The sequence below is a fragment of the Bombus flavifrons genome, chromosome 3 (assembly GCF_040668555.2).
Source record: "Bombus flavifrons isolate JBK064 chromosome 3, iyBomFlav1_principal, whole genome shotgun sequence".
NCBI lineage: Eukaryota > Metazoa > Arthropoda > Insecta > Hymenoptera > Apidae > Bombus > Bombus flavifrons.
Window position 1 is genome coordinate 6,122,878 of NC_138444.1, and position 22,744 is coordinate 6,145,621.

The following is a 22,744-nucleotide window of genomic DNA, read 5'->3' on the forward strand; positions in this document are numbered from 1 at the left end:
CTCAATTCTACCCATCTTAATACGTATACACTATACACATAGTCTTCTTATATTTTACCAATACACAATACATTGAATATTTCTAATATATAGCTGTTATAATGGTATATTATATGTGTATTGTACACAATATTACTCGGTTTGACCACCACTGTTATAGGGTATAGAATTAAAAGAAACCTATTTTGCACCTAACGAATGGTTAACTTTGAAACTAACAAACCCGTTAAAATGGCAGATTACAAATTACTTTTTTTAGCCGTAGTTCATTCCAAGAAAACGTCTCGAGATTTGAGAAGCAAGCCCAGTCTAAAATTGTTATTTTGTTACAAATTAATACTCAATTTCTCCTATATACTTCGCCCTTCTAATTTCTATTTGGTCAAGCACCGTGCTGTTTCACATTTCCCCGCGATGGTTATGCAAGCATAGGCATAAGTAACGAAGAAATCTTCGAGACTTTTCCTTTGGTAGATTCTCTGAAACTGTACTTTGACGTAACGAAAAAGAGAAGCCTAAGACAGAGAGGAGAGGCTTTGGCGAAGAGAACTGCGAAGAGAAAAGAAAAGAGAAAGGAGAGGAAAAAAGGAACGGAAGATCAAGGTAATATTAATAAGTAGAAGGAAAAGTTGGTTTGATCAGCTAATCCGAACTCGTCCGGCACTAGACCACATCAGAGAAGGGCTCGAAGCGCCGAAGCTATTAGCATAATTACAATACTTCTGTGTCTGGCCCGATCCAACTTTCTGCTTATTTTAAGCTACAGAGCCCTGATATCTCTACCGTGATGGGATTGCGGACGAATCCATTACGCTGATGTAATGTTAAAAGGCCAAATCATTGGGATGAATGTTTTGATAAGCCGTCATTGATTCCAGAATTCTTGCGCCGGGTTTAATTGAACAACGTATTTCCAGTTTTTACAACCATCTATTCACGTAACGTGCAATTGCAACAAGTCATTTCCACACAATGGCCAAGCCTGTCTATTGTACCGTGCTTCAAGTAATTGGATAATTGCTGCGTTTCAAATGTTTTATCGTTTGATCATTAATTATGATTAGACAATGAGTTATGGAATAATTGTGCATTTGTGACGATGACAATGACAAATACATTTTTGTTAATTTTCTTATTTGAATGTCGTACAAGGAAACTGATCAAATTGAAACATCAAACAGAATAGCTTCTAAATGATTGATAAATTATCTCTTATCTTCTATACATCGTAGAACAGAAATCTAACTTACCCACGTATAGAATTAATAATGAAAACGAAATTCGAAAACCAGAAAAAACTAAACAACTAGGTGAGTATTTCATTTCAAAAGTCACGCGGGTTTTAAAAGTGTTAAAAAGTAATTTTTGAGTTTTATTGTTCGTATTGCGTGTATTTTTAATGACGAAAGATTCGTGTATATCTTTGCACCCTATGATCTATTACGCATGATAAAGTGCTGTTTGGGATCACAAGGGTGTAAAGCTGAATCAGCTATGATCAACAGACCGAGACGCCCTTCTAACTCGCTTATGTTCTTGCCAGAAATAAATCTCATTCGCGACGGTGTACGTAGATTGTCACTCTTTCGATTCAATCTAGGGAAAAAGATTCCATATTATATGTAGCTACGAAAATCAATATTTCTACGATTATACGTATCTGTCAGTGGTTTAATCTATTTAAAGTTCTGTATAATATGAATTTCTTTCTATTAAAATACCATTTTTTGTTTTCTTTATTATAGTGACTATTATAATTTTCTAAATATAATAATTCTTATTGTATATATCGTCTAATATTTACCAGAGTTAGATAAAATCTAATAAACATTACCAATCAAGTGATTTTACATTCTCATTTCAATCTCACTCGATTCGAGTTACTAAACACAGTTTACAGAAGTAAGAAAAGGGGAAGTAGAGTATAAAAGAACGTGGTTTCGATAGGATACGTTGGTAGACGATCGTCGCGAAGAACCGGTGGCTGGGAAATGAGTTAAACGAAGTTGGTCGCTGAGCGTAGAGAAGCGAAAAGCGGAGCGAGTTGCGGTACCAGTGACAGAGTTACGTTGTCGTGTGTAACGAAGTAGATTAGTCAGTGTGACAGAAGACCGTAATTTCCTAGGCAAATGACATCGATCGTGAACCTGACGCGTCGCGCTTCCACGAAACCTGCTGCGTGTTGTCTGTGGCTTTCGTGAAACATTCGATACACCATGTCATATTGGTCTAAAAAAAAAAAAAGAAAAAGAAAACAAGAAAGATTAAGAAAACAACCTGTTACCCGATGAAATTAATCATATTATATATAATTTAATAACAAGTAATGAAATATGTCGTTGGAAGGTTATATTGATCCACCACATAAGTTGGAAAGTACAGATGTTACAAGCATTTTTCTTTTTTAATTAACCTTGAAATTTACTCAAAATTTATTTAGAATTTACCTAGACATTATCTTAAATAGTTAAGTCAGAATTTTTCAAAAGTAAACAAACAAAGGCACAAATTGTTAGCGCAGTAGCGCAGATTCTGAGAGTAGAAAATTATATGATGATAGGAGAAATTTGAATTAATATTAAATTAATAAAAAGTTATTCATTATTAACACTTTACCGACCAATAGCCGATTAATCGGTTTTTCGTCTCCGATTCTTACCGACCGATAGCCTATTAATCGGCTTTTTGTCGCCAACAATCTTTCTCATTATTTGAGCAGTAATTTGCTATTTAGTACTAAGGTACCTTGCTCAATTGCATCAGTTGCGTTGCTTTGTTAGCTCCCACAGTTTTATACCAATTTGAAAAACTTACCGTTCGCGATAAACGAAAAAAATGGTATTAGAGTGTCTAAATCGAAACAGAGCCGGCGCCAGAGAGAATCTGCGCCTGAGATGCCGGTCGGACGTGCGTATGCTGTTGAACCGCTAGCGGTCGGTAAAGTGTTAATTACTAATTATTATATTAAGTAAAATTACAATTTATCTTACAATCACGACGTTATTATATAAAATTAGGATTAAAGAAAAAGATCAGAAAGCTTTCATTCGGATCAGAAATTCGTTAGATCGAAAGTAAATTAATCGAAAATACAACTTACTGGGAACGAGAACAAGGTGTGAACGATTTCAGGGAAACGATAAAAGAAAGGGACCAAAAAGGTTGGACGAGGTTACTTACACGTTGGTCTAAACTGGTGCTGTCTGATCCTACGGGTCTGGACAGCGAGTGGTCGGAAACGATTACATGTGATTTAAGGAGCTCTCCAGGTCTTGGACCTCCAGGTTGGTCGAACCACTGCATCTAGCTTGCTCCAGACCCTACTCTGTTTTATCTACGAAGTGCAGCAGTCGTCTCCACTTACACACCCTTTGCTCCCTGTTCTTTCGTATATAAACCTTCGATTACTTTCTTGCATCTCAATGTAAGATATACGGCACAATCGTCTATCAATGTAACAAGCTTTCCTTCACTTTCAAGAATTCTGTTTAAATATAATTCTATTTTATTGCAAACATAGAAATTAATAAATTTTAATAGAAAACCCTATAGTCTATAATTCTCAACCTATACATCATTGCTGATTATTATTACTTAATAAATCATTCTACGAAAGATTCCAAATATACGAAACAAATCTGAATCAGATATGTTAAAGGAACACACATGATCTGTTGTTCAAAGTCAATTATTAGCGGCCACCACAGCCATGTCAAAGTCACTCGAGCGATTGATGAAGCAGGCACGAACGCTACGGTGTCCTTCGTGCAGGGTTGAAGCAGGTTGCAGCCTCTCGAGACAAGTGGCACCATCGACATGGTAACGGCCTGGTAACTGCCTCGTAAGCTATCTAACAGAGCACTAGCGACTCGAGCGGTCGATTTTCTCGTGGTGATTCGAGTCTCAGCCTCAATGACCTCTTCATCAAGGATCACACGTCTGAATCCTCCGAGGTGGACCATAGATCGTTCACTTGATCGAGCTTCGTGGAAATTCACGAGGACTATACAATGTGTACAAGCGCGCGTAAACGCTGCTCTTCGGCTGGTTTCAATCTGTATTTCTCAGATAAGATCGATGATATACCGAGAGAATAATTTGATCGATATACCAAGAGAATAATCTGATCGATTCAGCAAGAGGATTTTTCTTTCGGTTGTGCTTCAGGACATAAAAGATTCAGTTATTCAGAACACTGAAAATTTAACCTGGGTATAAACGTTGTGTCTAGTTGCAGTTGAAAGCAGTGAATGCGTATGTTCAGACGCGAGTGTCCGCCGCTTATAGGAAATCCTACCTTTAGATAGAGAGTATAGTTTGAATCGAGAGGTTTGGGATTTTTTCGGAGCGTTGGATTACAAACCGATAAGCTCCTTCGCCTAATTGGACTTTAGGCTTTCGTCTATAGTCCGTAGGCGGGTAATCGACACGATCGTGGTTACGGTTGTTGCCGCTTTTGACGATGATAGCGATACAACGTTCGGTAACGATTGATTGGTCGAGATCGCTTGTACGTTTCCCCGGTAATGCTATTCTCTTGTTTCTCTTCCGCTCGGATGAAGGGTGTATTGTGGCTCAAGCTATCTCATTACGAGGCCACTGTTTGGTCTCGGTTAGAGGATGGCCCCCTTCGCTAAATGGATCACTCCGTTCCCATTAATTTGCATTTCTAACTCCAGCGATCTTATCGAGAATTTCTTCCTTTTTTCTTTTTTTTCTTTTTTTGACTTATTGGTATTGCTTCTTCTGGAGAATTAATAATTTATGAGAATTGAATCTGCGGTATATCGTGAATTTTATTAGGATTTTTTTATCCTTCTAATGATAACTGTTTTTAGAATGGTGGAATTAAAAAGACTAATTCTTGGGTTATTTGAAGTTTGGATTGGTGGGAGAGTAATTTCGCTTTTATCGATGAGCAAGTGAATTAATTTGCACGTTATAGTGTTATTATCTTACTTAATTATTGAAAGATTCCAGCAAATAGCGTTCGTTCGAAAACGTTTGCCCGTTATTGTACGTGTAACAGTGAGAGTGTTTCGAAATCTCTGAGAATTTAAATTATTCACGTGCCTGGCCGTTGGCTCCTAATGTAAAATGGACAGAAAATTATTTTCTGCGAATTTCCTGTATTTTATACATTTTATACGTTCTCTAATCCTCTAGGATTAAACGAACCTATCCAAACGGTCTCAGATGCTTCTGACACCAATTCAGAGATATGTCAACCTAATGGTCAGATGGCGCCGACCAGCCAATTTCCTTTTGGTAGAAGATACGAAAGTATCCACCAAGAAGGTTCTTACGATTTCGTATATACGAAAAAATTGATCGCCACTCGTTCTTCCATTGTCATGTATGTAACTGGAGAGCCTTCGGAACAAGCATGGCCTACGATATCGTCTATACGTTCTAACAAGTTCTTACGCAGCCCCATTGTGCTTCTAGCGAAACTCTCCTGGAGAATTGAATATCCTACGCTGCAAACGCAGGAGATCGGTGGTAATTGCGTCTGACCGCATCGTGAAACCCAATTGCTCCGTATTACAGCAGTTCTATAGATTGTAATTGATTGCGTAATAATGTCTTGCCATTCACTGTTCGACACCTGACAATCTTTTAATAGACAACCTATACTAAACTGCGAAGAAAAGAATTTTGCTTATGTAATACGAAAAACACTTGTTCAATTTGATTTGAAACAGTTTCGAGCACAGAAACTATTCAATAAAGTTTAACTACAGAGAAACAAGATCGAAATCAAGTCCATTTTAATTAACATATATGTGTATATATATCTTTATATATATGTCGGAGATGAGAGGACACCGGGGCCTCCCCCCTGAAACTTCGGAAAACCCATAAAAGATTGTAATTAAGGTTTGCAATTGTAATTAAACAATTTACCGTCATTCTGCCCAATTGCAGTTGTGCGAGATTTGTGACAATGAGCTTGGGCTCAAGGCGACGATCAGTCGCCGAACGTAGCCGCGGTCACGGGATGAACGCTTTGTCTAACAAAGGCATGGAGTAACTCTATAGCTCTCCTTAAAAAGGAAATAGTTGCAACACTCGACAGTAAACTTTCCAACGGTCTCTGTCCCGTAGCTCGCCATATGCAGACCCTATTTTTCGAGTAAGATGATTGCCAGATGTCGATGCATCTCCGCAGTACATGTTCAGCTGGCCTGAGGGCCCGTTATAAATCTTAAGATTTAGCTAACTAAAGTCCTTCAAACAGACAAACAGTCTTTGTCCCAACTACGAGAAGATAGAGGAGAGCTATTGTCCAACGGACGGCGTCTTCCACCAGTAACTTTCCCTCGAGGGCGGCTAGCATCCTTTCTAACCACCGATATGAAGATTAACCAATTAGCAGCAACGCCAATTTCCCTCACCTTCTAAACGAAGGCTATCCTCGACGAATCCGATGACCTCGTGTCCTTAGACACACCCCAATACTTTTCCTCTGTGGCATCATCGGGACGGAAACTCATTCTTCCTTGCGATCTCATCGACGGAAAGAGTAACCCCTTACGACCAGTGATTATTACGCGCCCGACTTAGATTTCGTGAGCACGTACATCTATCATCCCGTTGACCGCGGATTCGTTATTGAACCTAGGATCATTGTCATTAGTTTCTCGAGTGTCTAATTACCACGGTTACTTGTCCAATCCTGTAATAATCGTATTTGCACTAGTCAATGTCTTCCCTATCGCATAACGATAAATCATAATGTAAACCCGACATATATATATATATATATATCTTTATTTTTATATACACATATATGTTAATTAAAAAGGACTTGATTTCGATCTTATTATTATTTTATAATTTTATATATTATTATATTTATATAGATTATATATATATATAATTATATAATATTTAGGACTCTCCCATTCGTGTTAAGGTTAAAGAACAGAATCTGTGACATGAAGTAATATTAGAGTTAATGTAGAACTGAAAAATCTGGGGTATTTCTAGCATTCAAAGAATCGTTTCCCTCAATGAATGGAAAATATACCAGCCGGCCTTTGTCGAGCACAATGTCAGGCCTTACGATCGTTCAATATTTTCCGTCAACAAACTGCACGCGTTCATCTCGTTATAAAGTCTGTTTGATCGGCAAACATTGCAGCGCCGATGCATGCGGCCTGCATCGCGTGGCTAGTGCGACATCAGCCAGGGGAACAGAAACCGTTTCAACCCTCCTGTACCACTTGATTACGGAATCAGTTCTGTCAAAACGAATAATCTTACAATTTCACGTCAGCCAGACATCAGACTCGCTATTTCGCCTAAAACTTTGGAAGCTAATTCGATTTTTACCGCAAAACGATGCGTTTTTAATCGAGTGAATCTTTTTAAACGGTGGTCTTTTTCTAAAACTCTAAGAAAGTTTTATGAAAGTAACATTATTGTTCAATAAATTCTTCTTGCAATAAGTTCCATTATCTGAATCTCAAATTCAAGAAAAGCTTGGCAGATAACCATTTGTTTGTCTGAATATAAAACTGTAAATGAAACTTGTCTTCACGAATAAAAAATAATTTTGTAATATATGCGACACACATTTATAATTTTGTAACATAGATTCAACCTAACAACAAATTACACCAAAGATATTGAAAAATCTGTACCTTAAGGTAAGGTGTTAACACTTTACCGACCAATAGCCTGTTAATCGGCTTTTTGTCGCCGACAATCTTTTTCATTAGTTGAGCAGTAATTTGTTATTTAGTACTAAGGTACCTTGCACAGTTGCGTCAGTTGCGTCACTTTGTAAGCTCCCACAGTTTTATACCAATTTGAAAAACTTACCATTCGCGATGAACGAAAAGAATGGTATTGGAGAGTCTAAACCGAAACGGAGCCGGCGCCAGGGAGAATCTGCGCCTGAGATATCAGACGTACGTATACTGTTGAATCTCTAGCGGTCGGTAAAGTGTTAACTGTTTTAATGCCAGGGGTTTTTAAAAATTCGTGTATGATTGTACCATGCAGCATGATAGCGCTTCTTTCATTTATTTGCGAGAAATGCCGATCGAGGTGATTGCGCTGCTCTTTTTTTTCGTTTATGCAGGCGGTTTAAGATTATTTGAAAAAAGAAAAGTAATTACGAGAGGACACTCTGATATGACTCGTGACGAGCTACATTCGGAACCGAGCGCGTTGCGAATTGACAATCGTGACCAAACATCGCGACACAGTTCACCACAGTACACGAACAGCACGATCGCGCTGCGTGGCGCTAAATCGGTTAAAACAAAATCTCTCTGTGTGAAAACACACGTTAATTCTGATAACCTTTACAACGTCCCAAAGACGTAGAACATTATGCGAAGAAGCGGTGAGCTTTATGGACGCGTTTGGAGAAGATAATGGGTCCCTCCCGTGTACGTTAGATCATCTTGTACGGTAGTAGAACCGCCAGCAATCTCGACACTTTGCATCTGTGCCCAATATTCCACATGGTGGAAGGGTAGTGGCAGCCATTGCTGTCTTATGTCTCGAAGACAGCTCACCTACGCCGGGCCAGGATGACAAACGCTGCCATCTAAACAAAGGGTCTCGGGATATACGCAGCGCAGACACGCAATTTCCGTGGCATGTAAATCGCGCGAAATGAATTTCTGCCAATCACGCACGTGCGTCAACGCCACAATCATTGCTAACCTTATTGTGTGTCTGGGCATCTATCGTTTGATCGAAAAAAACACAAGCTCTGTGGACGCTACGTTTATTCTGAATTATGACTAAACCACGAATTTTCATGCAAATTTAAACTCTTACGGTCCCAAGAATTCAAATTTAGATGGAGGTTCCTTTTATGTGTCAAAAATTATAACGAATACTGTACTTTGGATATTTGATATAATTTTGTATATTATACGCATTCTGCGTATTTTTGCCACTTTAAATTTCGCATAAATGTATAAATGCTTAAAAATTCACAGTCGAATTATCACACTCTCGATACAAAATTCACTTCGCCATCAACATTTATATAAGAAGCGTCTTTTCCCGTAGTAATAACTCAAAAACTGCAAATTTTTCGTTACGTCGTTTTTGCAGCAAATGAACGGTATCATCGAGCTTCCATCTTGTGAAATCTGTATAGGAGATACAGATAGAAACAGCCGAGGGGTAACATCGGGTTATCAAGACAGTATTCTCTTTTTTTTTTTCGCGCATTCATCCGAGCTGTCGATTTGGTACGCGTGAATCGCACATGCCTGCTCGATGGCCCGATGCTTCCACGTTTGGGTGATTGATGTTTGCCGTCGTTTCACCGACACGACTACATAAATCAAAGGGCGCCCTTACTAGCGCGAACCCTTTTCTTGCCGCTCATCTCTCTTTTTCGTTCTCTTTTTATACTCCGATCCACTCGGTAAGGCGGCGGGGTTGCGTTATCAAATCCGTCGATGACAGACGAGAACGTATTAAATACCGAACAGGACGAGCACATCGATTGTCGTCAGAGGGATGAAAACGGTGAGAAGTAAACGAACGAGCGCGTGCATCATCCCCGAGGCTCCTCACGATTCAGATATGTTTTCTCCCTTTCTTCGCTGTTCCCCAGCCTCCTCGCCGATTATGCGTCCCTGGGCGCTTGTTCTTCGTGTATTATTCGCTTCTACGAGGGTACTAGCGTGCCTGCTTCTGACAGTTTCGTCGCGGATACTGTAATTTTGGAAGGCAACACGTGGGGCAAGAATGTTTCATCTTAGGTTTGGGGATAAGTTCTTTTATCACGAAAGATGATAAAATTTGTGAGTGGAAATGTTGAAGTTTATTGGAAAATTTAAGATTAATTGGAATGTTTAAGAGTAAAATTTATATTTGAGATAATTTTTAAGATACTTTTAATATCTGTGTTATAAAAATTGGAAGTCTCTCTTGATCTCTGTTTGATAATATTCGTCGTAATAAATAGTTACGGGAGATCAATAAAATATGTAAATAAATTAGGACTTCAAATGTTGTAGTTGTGTAGTACCGATCGCTCTGAGATTTTTTGTTATATCTTGGACTAGAGTCGGCAAAAATCGACATTTAGAAAATGAGTTCGTAGTATAAATGAAACTTAATGAAAGCAGGGAAATTAATTTTATGATATTCAATAATAAGAATTGATAATTTGCAAGAGCAGAAATGTTCTAATTTATAGGGAACGAAAAATTGTCGACTAGTACCGATCAGTTATGTAATTAGTAGATTTTTCGGTTTAAATGATAAATAATGTTAGAAAAGAGACATTTAAAAATTAAAATATACATTATTATTCAAATTTTATTCTAATATACATCACAAGTACAATAATTAATGTTTTCTTAGTCTTAGTGTATTCGACGTGTGCCCAGCTTTTACATTCGTCGTTTTTGGAACATTGAAAGCCTCAGCAGCCTGTCTTTGGCTCATTTTATTTTCGGGGAGTAGCTTCAAAGCCACATTCAACATTGTTCTCGTCTGTCAATTTTCTTTCCCTCTGTTTTAGACAAAAGGTAAAAAAAAAAAGAGTAAATAAACATCTTCTAATTTAATTTCAATTGCCAACAAATTAAATTAACAGATAAAAAAGTGTAATCTGTACTGGTCGATGGCTGAATGATCGGTAGGAGACAACAAACACATGGAAACGTTTAGATTATAATGTATATAATATACAAAAAAAATCGCAACACTGGGGCTGACAATTAGTGATCTAGTTATAGTAGACATAACAGAAAAAGATCATTTACTTAACTGAGAAAGAAAATATCAACTCTAGAAGATAACTTTTTACACTCGAAATATCAACGTTAAATAACCTGTCAGAAGAGCGAAAACAATGGCATAAACAATATGACTCCGAAATATGTTACACAGAATTATTATTTTCATTTGTTTATAACAAATAAAAGTGTACTAGCATCTGGTGAAAAGAGACAGAACTAATTTTGGTTGGAACTGTGTGCCGGTCATTGCCGCACGACTCTCCGCTATACAAAATATTATATTTATGATTTCTAGTTTTTTAAAAAGTCCGCACAAGAATACAAAACACACGATGAAAGAACAAAATAGCAATTAATCACGCGCGATAGTAATAAATGTGTACGCTACAAGTGACGCAGCTGTTAAAACTGCTGCTCATTGTATTTCATGCAAGGGATGCACGTACAAAAGGGTGGATTCATTCGTTTCTTGCAACTCGTGCAGCTTTAGTCCCTCTTTTTACGTCTACATCGTATTTCTTGTCAAAAATGATGTATCGATAGAAATGGCAGTCAGGAATACGCATTCGAAAATAAATGTACACAATTCGAATAGTTTGCGAGCAATTGAAATTTTCATTATAACAAGCTACGTAGATAATACGAAAAATGATCATAAAAAATTATTCGATTTCCAAATAACATCTTAAATTTGATCTATTAGTGGTTAAATTTTATGATTTCTTAAATTGAACATTGCAAATGTGAAATATTCTAAATATTGCTTCCCCGTAAAAATTGAAAATAGATTCCAAACTTAACGCTCATCAGACTATTTTTACGATTGGGACATTCTAATAGAATTAAAAAAATAAACTGTCTTCGAATGATCGATCCTAAAGACAGAACAGCAGAGTCTGTACTCTCTCAGATAAATAGTTCGCTGACGGGAAAAGCGGACAGAGCTCTTATACGAATTGGCTGAATTCCAAGGACTAAGTCGGCAGAAGCAGGACCTTCTTTCTTTGTCCTTGCTAGGTTCCTTTCATCTCTGACCGGGATCTCTTTTAGCTTTAGTTGAAGATCTGAGGAATAGTTGAGAGTTCGGCCGATAGTTGAACGAAGCGGCATTTCATTCCGCTGGAAATTCCGCGAAACATATAGGCGACCGCAATAGAATCGCTGGAGACTTCAATCTTTATCGGTGAATCGGACGCGAAATATTGCGAACATTCGCGAAATTCTTCTAGGCACGACGACCCACGCACTGCACAGACTTTGTTTACGAACGATGCGAACGCGAAACGTTGAAGTCGAAGTCTTCGTTTACGAATCGGTGGAGATCTGAAAGGAAAACTTTCGAGACGGGATGCCGCGTGCTCGTTTCCTTGCGAAAATTCACGGAAATTCCCCTCAAAGATCCCGCCATTGCGTCAATCTTCGTACTTGAACATCTCTTTGCAAGTGTTGAAAAAGAATTTATATTTGATGTCGCATTTTGTTCGTGATATTTCGTATATTATATTGGAATAAACGGTGCGTTTTTGGCAGTAAGGATGCGCCCGAAACTTAATACGAGCAGATAGTTCGAGCTTGAAGCAAAAAGCTCTTTCGGAAAATTGTATTTCTGTTTCTTAAATAAATTCTCTAATTTTAGTGTGTTACAAGTTCTATTTGATGAAATTGGACGTAAAATTGGACGAATTTTTTTATATGCGTAAATGATTGCAAATGGTTGAAAGAGTTATAGCGTTAGAGTAATAAATTAAGAGATATTATTAGGTCGCCCAAAAAGTTTCTTTCGTTTTATAAGGAAATAATGGATGCACAACATTTTCCGTTTTATATTTTTTTATCGAATTACGTATGATCCATTTTGTCTTATCAAAATAAAGACAACGTTCGACAGATTAGGTTTCATATTTGTATAAAGATGCGTCGTTGTAAAAGACATATCTATAAAAGAAAGACACTTTTCGGACAATCTAATACATCAAATAATTATTTATCTTACGTGTTTTATTTCTAACCTTCTTACTTTCGTGTAAAAAAATTGCTAGCACTAGTAACTTGTAATTTGCAACTAGTAAAAATACCGTTCATAATATTATCTCAAGTGTATTAATATGAAACGTATACCTGTATGTAAATATCTAAAACAAACATTCTATCGATTGGAAGTTACGATGCAGATAATTGTCTTAATAGAACGCAATTATGCACGCCACATGTATGACGAAGTTCTGGCATTTGTTTGACGGTTGACGTATCTCGTGAGAGACGCTATTATTTTTTAAAAAGATATGATGCATTACAAGTGCATCGATAGTTAGGCATTCTTGACATAATAATACATTACGATATTCGAGGGATAAAAAATACAGGAAATTACTTCTATACAAATGCCATCGTTACGTCGTATTTCTAAAACACAGGTGTACCTCATTAGCATTTGTTAATTAGTAGACCGCTATTCATTAGTTTCGTATAAATATGTGGCAGTTTTTTTAGTGGATCAGTTGATTGCACGCAATTAATAACACGAAGCAAACATGGTTCCGAAAGTTTTGTACCTCCTGCTCATCGCCTGTATTTTTGGCACCGTCATCCAGATGAGTTTTGCCGACTCATCCGAGTCAACCAGCTTATCCGAGTCATCCGACTCATCTGAATCATCTGACTCCTCCGATTCATCCGTCTCATCCGCTTCATCCGAGGTATGAAAATGCGTACAAAATCGTATACCTAAGCTTCTACATCTATAACTTTTGTATTTATTAAACAAATTGTGTTTGTGGACAAAATAATTGTATTTATTAAATGTCTTCGTAATAAACATAAAATACCAATAATAGTATCCAACATTTTGTCATAAAATAAATGTTGCATTCTGTTCTTTTTACGTCAAAAAAGGACTAATATGTTTGTTTTTTATTTGTGCAGTCGAAGGAAGAACCGGTGGAAAAACCTGTGGAAAAACCGGTGGAAAAACCGGTGGAAAAACCGGTGGAAAAACCAGTGGTAAAACCTGTACAGGATAAGGACGACCGAAAACCACAAAAACCGCCCACCAAAGCGGAAGGTAACCTCGCAAAGACTATTATTCTCCAAGATATCGTAGGTCTTCAAAAAATCGAATTCTTTTTTTCTTTTTTTTTAATTTTCTTGCAATTTCTGGCGCAAACGGTTATTAATGTAAATGTTACGTACTTTCTGAACAACCCAGTAGAAGAATCACACGTGACACTAATGTCGTGTTGGTGGTCGGCTTACGTCAAATATACCGATAAAACATCTTCTCTACAGAAACTGAAAACAAGACGGTGGTGAAGAAACTCGAGATCGTGTTACCAACGATTCCAATTATCTCCCCGGTCCCAGGACTTCGACCGAACGTCGACAAAGCTAAAGAGTTGGTTGCACGCCGTTTGAACAACGGAGGCAGTTTTGTCGACGCCGTTGCGAACAGTATAAGGCTGGCGGTCCATGCTACTAAGCCTGTCGTAGCCATAGCCGAATTGATCGGTAAAATTGTACACATATTCGCCGAGATAGCATCATTAAACCCAATCCGGCTCGGAGTTTTTGTTCTTCAGGAAGGTGTGAAAATTGGCATGAGTATCTTGAGCGCATCCCTTCCTCTTCTGATAACTGGAGCTATAATAGCTACGAGTTAAATAATCGATTATAATGTATTATAGTAGAACATTTACTTTATATGCAACTATGTATTAGTTTTGGTTGCAATTATATTTACGCATAATAAAAATGTTTGTTGTTCTATTTCTTTCATACACCTTGTGGGACCTTTTGGCGAAGCTCATAAATGAATATGAAGATACCTGATATCGTTAGCTTTTAAAAGTGTTTAATTTAAGGATTATTGGTACTTTGACTGGAAAAATATTGGATCCTTTAAAATAATTAATATTTTGTGCGATCTTGTTCTTCTTCCGACAACAATAGTTTTTTCGGGGATTTTGTAAAATAATTTTTCCAAAAATTTTATTTTTTTACTATTTATCTGCTACTTTGCTTTTAATGTTTAAATAAATTAAATCAACAAATTACTTACATTCTTTTAAATTGTTATAATTTTTATGATTTCTAAATAATCATTAGAACTCTATTTAATAAAATATATGTAAAAAGTCTAAGTTTGAAGAATAATTGTTATCGATATAAATGATATCGAGTGATACATTCATATCAACTATTTGCTATATCTTGTCAAAGCATTAAACACGTTCGTATTTTTTAAAATGAAAGTATGCGATTTAGACATAAAAGTTCGGGTACAGTTAACATTCAGGATCAACGTCTCCTTCAGCGTGCAACAAAAACGGAAGGTAAATATGAGTTTTCACGGTCGCTGACCGATTCATCTCTCGGTTCTCCTAACAATCTGTTCCCACCTTATAAAATTGTCATCGTGCGTGCATAAAACATGAGGAGACGTTCAAGCACGCAGTAGTACAGAGTGAATCTACACCTGAAAATATAAGGAAGGATGGTATATACATAGTACACTATTGCTCAAAAGTACCAACATATCTGAGTTTTACATCTAATTCGTAAAGAACTTTTCCAACGAGGTTCGTGCATATGACACGTATGATTCTTAATTCATATTTATCATGTTTCTCTTGTGACACTTATAAATACTTTTTACGAACTTTCACATGGTTATTCTGCACGAGTGCAAAATCCTGATCGCTTAATTATATAAACGATTACTTAAACGAATTACCGCGTTTTATACGAAAACAAAAAATGTCGTAATACTTATGAACGGGAGTGTATGTGGTAGCTCGCGGCATTGAATGCCTACAGGGTTGTCGATGAAGACTCCAGAGGTTTACGTTCGACGACAGAAGGCAACCTGAGGGAAACGAATGGCGCGGGAGAAGGAAAGGGTCGTTCGAGCGCGTATTTCCACCTTGCCGCCTCCATCCTGAACGCTAAAATACATTTTCCTACGAAGTGTCGTCACGGGAGGGCCTCCAGCTGCTGGTCGTGATATTCTACATGCGTAATGCTCGCGACGATATTTCCATACATAAATTTCATCCGGAAGAAAGTGGGCGGCTCAGTGGTTGCACGTCGACGCTGATGACGCGTCTTCGCGACGTGCTCGAGAATCCGTCCGTTGATCGCGGTTTGCCGCCAGTTATCACAATCATTATTCTTTGTTTCGTGACGTCTTTCAGAAGGGTTTTGTTATCGTGGATCAGAACCTGTACGGGCAAATATTCTACAGCGATACAGCGTAAGTGTTCGTTCTTTATCCTTTAAGGGAACGTGATACGGTATAGGTATCTTAATACCTTATTTTTAAATAAGTATACCGGACAAAAATAGTGAATAAACAGAATATACATATATTCCAATAAATATTAGATTGATTGATCTTCGTTTTCCTGTCCGATCTTATTCGCGGAGAGACGCGTTCACGATATATCGCGTCAATGACAGTCGTAATTTCTCGTTTTAACACGATAATCGACGCCACGAATCGGCTGATCGCCTATTTCGGATAAAATGATAGGGGTGGTTTGAATGATATTCACACTGAGTTAACAATTCAAATATCGCTTAATACTGGGTTATCAATTAAAATATTACTATTTCTTTCCAACAATCTTTGAAGAATATAAATGTCAACGAATGTTATGTGTGATAAATGTAGAAAGTGTTCTTAGCGAAGCGTTATTCGGTGACGATGATGTCGGGAAGGAAGGATTGGTGGTCGCCGCCCCCCACCAAAGGTTACTCGTCGGTGGAAGTGGCCTTCGAGTAGCGTACAGGAAGGAACCCCTAAATTTTACGACTCCAATTAACGGTTCCTTGGGATTATATTTGAGAATACATTTCAATAGCATTTGACTATCTTGTCCGAAAGACGGATTAGAGCATATGGTAGAATTACAAGACATAACAACTTTTTTGGAAACTGCCTCTTCTCATTATGTAAATATCATTTATTGTATGTATAACGGTAAATAGTAACAGAAAATTTTATTCAATACATAAACGAAACGATATATAAAATAACGGAGTTGTGAAACGTTTTCGAAGGAGTTAAGAATATTTCAATACGTCAATTCTCGTCATGTATTAAAGAATTTATTAAAGAATTTAACGACAGATTCTCGTCATTTGGCCAAGAATCGTCGTAATTTATCAGGAAGACCTCCCCATTTAAACACGAATTTTGAAGATTTGTCCACGAGTTCGCGATATTTGTGCACAAATCCCCACCATTTGACCATGTATTGTATTGATTCCCCCACGTATACTCGTAATTCGTACACGGATTCACTCCGTGCATCCACGGATTCACTCCGTGCATGCACGGATTCACTCCGTGCATGCACGGATTGTCATCGTTGATACGCGAATTCTCATCGTTCTTACGCGAACTGTCGTTGTTCATATGCGAATTCTCGTTGTTGATGCACGAACACTGGTTGTTCATCCACGATTTCTCCTCGTTCATCCACGAATTCAGTCCTCTCGTCCAGACATTCACGCCAGTTGTCCACGCATTCGCGTCAGTTGTCCACGAATTTACGTCCGTTATCGAGGGATCCTGGTAGTACGACGGAATCCAATCAGCCACTTCGTCGCTGGTTTCGCAGCACAGCTTTGTTTCCTGTATTTCCCCTGGAGCTAAATGTGAGCAAGGATTTCAGTGATTTTACATTATTTACGGACAGACATTTAAACGATGACAGTTTATTTATGAACAAAGACTCCAATAGAATTATTATAGGATAACATATTAATGACGTGCATCATCGAATTGAAATAAAACAAAAACGCGCGATATGAATTTTATGAATGGTTTATTAAAAGCCATTACTTTCTTGTTAGAGACTGATAAACTCGTAGTTTGAGCGAATCAATGATTGTCCCAAACTACTGATGGTTTGTGTCAATATATTGATAGCAACAAATTTACATCTAAATACACATAATCTTGAATAAACTGTGAATGTTTATGCATTTATTCTGCATACATGCTTTTTTTATTGCACGTATAAAAATAAGAATTCCTAAACATTCGCAGTCTAGTCGTAATACTAACATACCTGTCACGGGGTTTTCTTCAGGAAAAAAAAGTGCAAGAACATGGTCTCTTAGCTGCATTGGATCTGTAGGGAACACCACGCTGTTCTCCACGGGTCTCGAGGTGCCATCAGGATCTGAATTAGGTAGTGAAGCGCTAGGCATTGTTTGTATATTAAAACCTGGATTGTACTCCGCCATTAAGCCGGCTACTAAGCGCGTTATGTTAAATAAACTCCACACGTTAGTTTCGAAAACGTGTCTATACAGGTCAGCAGAATGTGGCTTCTTGTTCTTGAAATCGTAGATATTTTCGTTGTCAACAACCCTAGCGGAATTAATTGGCTCGCTCGTCCCCGAATTTCGTTTTCGCAGATTCAATGCTCTCCAATACGTCCTTGTCGAACTTCACCTAAAAAGTTAAAAAGTATCATACAATTATTCATTGTGAAAACATTACGTACTATTGTTAATTCAGAGTTTCCTTAAAATATGAAAATTCTACAATGTAAAATTTCTATCGGATTACTTGTATTTTGATCGTTTTGTCGTCTTGTTAATTATTATCTTATAGAGACATTAATATTATATTAGGTTGATTTACATCAAATAAAATTTGAAATGCACCTAGTTTCTTCTGATATATAAGAATAAATATAAACTAATTTCCTTCTTATTCAAGGTACTTTTGTTCGACCGTATTCGCGGGGGGCAGCATCCGCGGTTTAACGCGTCAACGAAGGTCCTAAGTCGTCTAGTCTCGATAAGATAATCGACGCCACGAATCAACCAATCGCCTATTTGAGTTAAGATAACAGGGGTGGTTTGAATGATATTCACACTGAATTAACAATTAAAATATCACTTAACACTGAATCAACAATTGAAATATCAACACTGAATTAAGAACCAAAATATCGCTTAACACTGAGTTAACAATTAAAATATCAACACTGAGTTACCAATTAGAATATCGCTACTTCCAACAACTTTTGATATAAGTGTCTACGAGTGTTTGAATGTCAAGTGTAAAAGTGTTCTTACAGAAGAGCGGATACCTGGTATGTCTTGACCGAAGAATGTTAAAACTGACGATCAGGTAAATGATGTCGAACTTTTAATAACTGTCATCCCCCACCATAGGTCCCTCTCAGGGTGGAAGAGGCCCTGCAATACCGTACAGGGAAAAGACCACTTATCCCATGCTTTACTGTAATGTAAACTTTAGGTATGTATTCTATAAATTCAGGATCTCTGCAATAAGAAAAATCTCTAATTCTTATGGTTCATGAGCAATAAATCAATCTTTTGGAAATAATGTGGGTGCGAGTAAATACGATTAAGTAGTTGTTGACTACCTTGGACTGACCGAAGGATGGATTAGATTATATGGTGCGGTCAAGGACGTTTCCATTGTAGTATGCATTTCCAAGTATATTCTAAGACTTGTTTTAAATATGTATATTATATATGTATATATACACAAAATTCTTTATATTGTTAAAAACGAAGCGGTACTTTCCGTAATAAAAATCGCATTACTTTAAGGTGATTCTTGTTGAACCTACAAAAATGTAATAATTTCAAAACGATTGAAATCAAATTAAATAATTCGATCATTCACAGTAAATAGACTCCTAACTAACAACAAATAACTCTAGGTATTCAACAATTAAGTACTATTTTATAGCAGATTATGTCGGATATATATTTGTAAAAGGATTTATTGCAAAAGAGAGATATTTATTTCACACAACTGTCCTGCATGTAAATACATATGCTTATATTTGGTTCCCACTGAATATTTTCATAGATTCAACATTTTGAATGTCCTTGTGAATCTCCTTCTTGATTGTACCTATAGCCCATATCTATACGTATATTCTCGCCATTAATCAATGGATTTTCGATGCATGCTTGAATCAAATGAGCGACTTCCTCGCAGGTTCCGTAGCGCTTTGGTGTTAGTTTCATTGCGATCCACCGCTTCCTTTCCTCTTCCTTTTGTGGAGCTAAATGTGATCAAGGATTTCAGTGATTCTACATTATTTACGGGCAGACATTTAAACGAAAACAGTTTATTAATGAACAAAGACTTCAATAAAATTATTATAGAATAATTTATTTACGACGTGCATCCTCGAATTGAAATAAATAAAAAAATGGCGATATGAATTTTATGAATGGTTTATTAAAAGCCATTACTTTCTTGTTAGAGAATGATAAACTCGTAGTTTGAGCGAATCAATGATTGACCCAAACTACTGATGGTTTGTGTTAACATATTGATAGTAACAAATTTACATCTAAATACACATAATTGTGAATAAACTGTGAATGTTTATGCATTTATTCTGCATACATGCATTTTTTACTGCACATATAAAAATAAGAATTCCTAAACATTCGCAGTCTAGTCGTAATACTAACACACCTGTCATGGGGCTGTCTATGTAACCAGGACAAATTGTGATAACACGTATTCCTTGCGACGCGAGTCCTCTAGCTAAAGGGATCGTCATGCCGGAAACAGCGGATTTCGTGGCGCCATAAGCAACTAAACCAGGTGGTGGTTCATAAGCCATCGTGCTCGAAAGATTTATAATAACTCCTCTTTGTTGATTTGAATCTGGTTTGTTCTTTGCCATCAAGCCGACCATTAAGCGCGTTACGTTAAATAAACCCCACACATTAGTTTCGAAAACGCATCTGTACAGATCAGCAGAATGTGGCTTCTTGTTCTTGAAATCGTAGATATTTTCGTAGCCAACAACACCAGCAGAATTAATTAGTACGTTCACGCCGCCGAATTTCGCCTTCGCACATTCGATGCTCTCTAATACGTCCTTTTCGAGCCTCACCTAAATAGTATCGTACAATTATTCATTATGAAAACATTACGTATCACTATTAATTCAGAGTTTCGATAAAATATGAAAACTTTACAATGTGAAATTCCTATCGGATTACTGTTACTTTGTTCGTTTTTCCGTCTTGTTAACTATTATCTTATAGATATTTTGACACGATTAATGGCATAAAGATCACCGATGACTGGCGCACCAAAATTAGTAGAAATACATAATTTGAACAAATGTCAATAGTTACAAATTTTTTATTATTTCCATCGTTACTACAATAGTGCGACGAAATTAATGCAGTATAAAATGTATAAAACTAGTTTTATTGATACATGAAGTGTAAATCCATTATGTGCGCTCCCCACCACTGGCAGTCGAACATGAGAAAATACGCTTTTACCTTAATGAATAATAACCCTAGGAACGTAATAACCTAAGGAACGTAAGGCCCTTGACAGTAAAGTAGGCAATGCTAAATCTTACGGCCTGTCTATAGAATTATTGCGGGTCCAAATAAGTATGTCCGAGGTATGAATTCTTGTTTATAGTAGGACCCGGGGCGTAAGAACATAGAACAATTATTTAGCAACGCGAAGAGACAATATGAGATAATACATAATCGTAAAAAATAAGTGAAGCGAGCGAAATTACTCCTATAGCGGAATGGGGGTCGCCGGTGCCCTCAGTGAGATAAATTCATTAACACTTTGACTGCCACGCCGAAATCACAAGTTTCGCTCAGGACGCCACGAGAGTATTTTTATTTTTCAAAGCATATAATGGCAAAATAATAAATTGATGATGTAAAACAACATTCTCCTCCAATTGACCGTTTATCTTATTGATGGTTACGGATGACCACTGTGGCGCCTTGCTGACAGCTGGTAGCGACATATTATAACAAGTCTTCGTTTATTTCAACAAACCATTCGCATTTGTTATTTCGTCGTAAGCAAAACGTCGAGAATATATTGTTGAAACGTGTAGAAGATATTAGTAAACAGTACTCGCTCATTCTATATACAGGGTGGTTGGTAACTGCGTTGGTAAAAGCGGAAAGGGGGTGATTCTATGCGAAAAAAGATGTCGAAAATATAGAATAAAAATTTTTCGTTTGAGGCTTTGTTTTCGAGAAAATCGACTTTGAATTGTCGCTCGGTACGCATGCACTTTATCACGTCTCGTTATAACGGATCTCACTGTAGATTTAAAAAAAAATTAAAAAAGAAATATAAAAAAAGTATTTTTATTCTATATTTTCGACTTCCTTTTTCGCGTAGAATCACCCCTCTCCGCTTGTACCGCCAGTTACCAACCAGCCTGTATATCTCTTGTAGGTAATATTTCAACATTATATGTATCGCATAATAAAGAGTTCATCGTGGCACCACCGCTAAATCTTGTGAAACTTTCGTGGCATTCAACGTGTTAATGTTATATTAGGTTGGTCTGCATTAAATAAAATTTGAATTCCACCTAGTTTCTTCGATATATACATATAAATATAAAGCAATTTCTTTGTTATTTAATGTATTTTTTTCGACCGTATTCGCGGAGAGACGCGTTCACGATATAACGCGTCAGTGACAATCGCAATTTCTCGGCTCGATACGGTAATCGACACCACGAATCAGCCGATCGCCTATTTCGGTTAAAATGATAGGGGTGGTTTGAATGATATTCACACTGAGTTAACAATTCAAATATCGCTTAATACTGGGTTATCAATTAAAATATCACTATTTCTTTCCAACAATCTTTGAAGAATATAAATGTCTACGAATGTTATGTGTGATAAATGTAGAAAGTGTTCTTAGCGAAGCGTTATTCGGTGACGATGATGTCGGGAAGGAAGGATTGGTGGTCGCCGCCCCCTACCAAAGGTTACTCGTCAGTGGGAGCGGCACTCGAGTACCTCTTATACCATGTTTCACCGTAATGAGCAATAACTCTAAGGAGTGTCCCAATTTTCGGTATCACATCACAGCAACAAAAATCTCTAAATCTTAACCGATTAACGATTCCTTGGGGGTTCGTACAAATACGTCTAAACAGATGTTGGACATCTTGGCCGTAGAATGGATTAGAATATATGATAGGATC

At 37.2% G+C, this 22,744-nt stretch overlaps 2 long non-coding RNA genes across 3 annotated transcripts; one reads left to right on the plus strand and one right to left on the minus strand.

Annotated features, from left to right (window-relative positions):
- Window positions 1-1,713: 1,713 nt before the first annotated feature.
- LOC138190199 (uncharacterized) lies at window positions 1,714-12,907 on the minus strand. Of its 2 annotated transcripts, none has more exons than XR_011176227.1 (3): window positions 12,724-12,907; window positions 3,181-5,641; window positions 1,714-2,229 (listed from the first exon to the last, which is right to left on the minus strand). It is a non-coding gene; the product is annotated as an uncharacterized LOC138190199 (long non-coding RNA). The 2 variants fall into 2 exon arrangements; XR_011176228.1 differs by having other exon boundaries at window positions 3,181-3,378; window positions 12,724-12,890.
- An 829-nt stretch (window positions 12,908-13,736) lies between these two features.
- Window positions 13,737-14,478, plus strand: LOC138190198 (uncharacterized). The gene is made up of 2 exons (XR_011176226.1): window positions 13,737-13,791; window positions 14,016-14,478. It is a non-coding gene; the product is annotated as an uncharacterized LOC138190198 (long non-coding RNA).
- The last annotated feature ends 8,266 nt before the right edge of the window (window positions 14,479-22,744 follow it).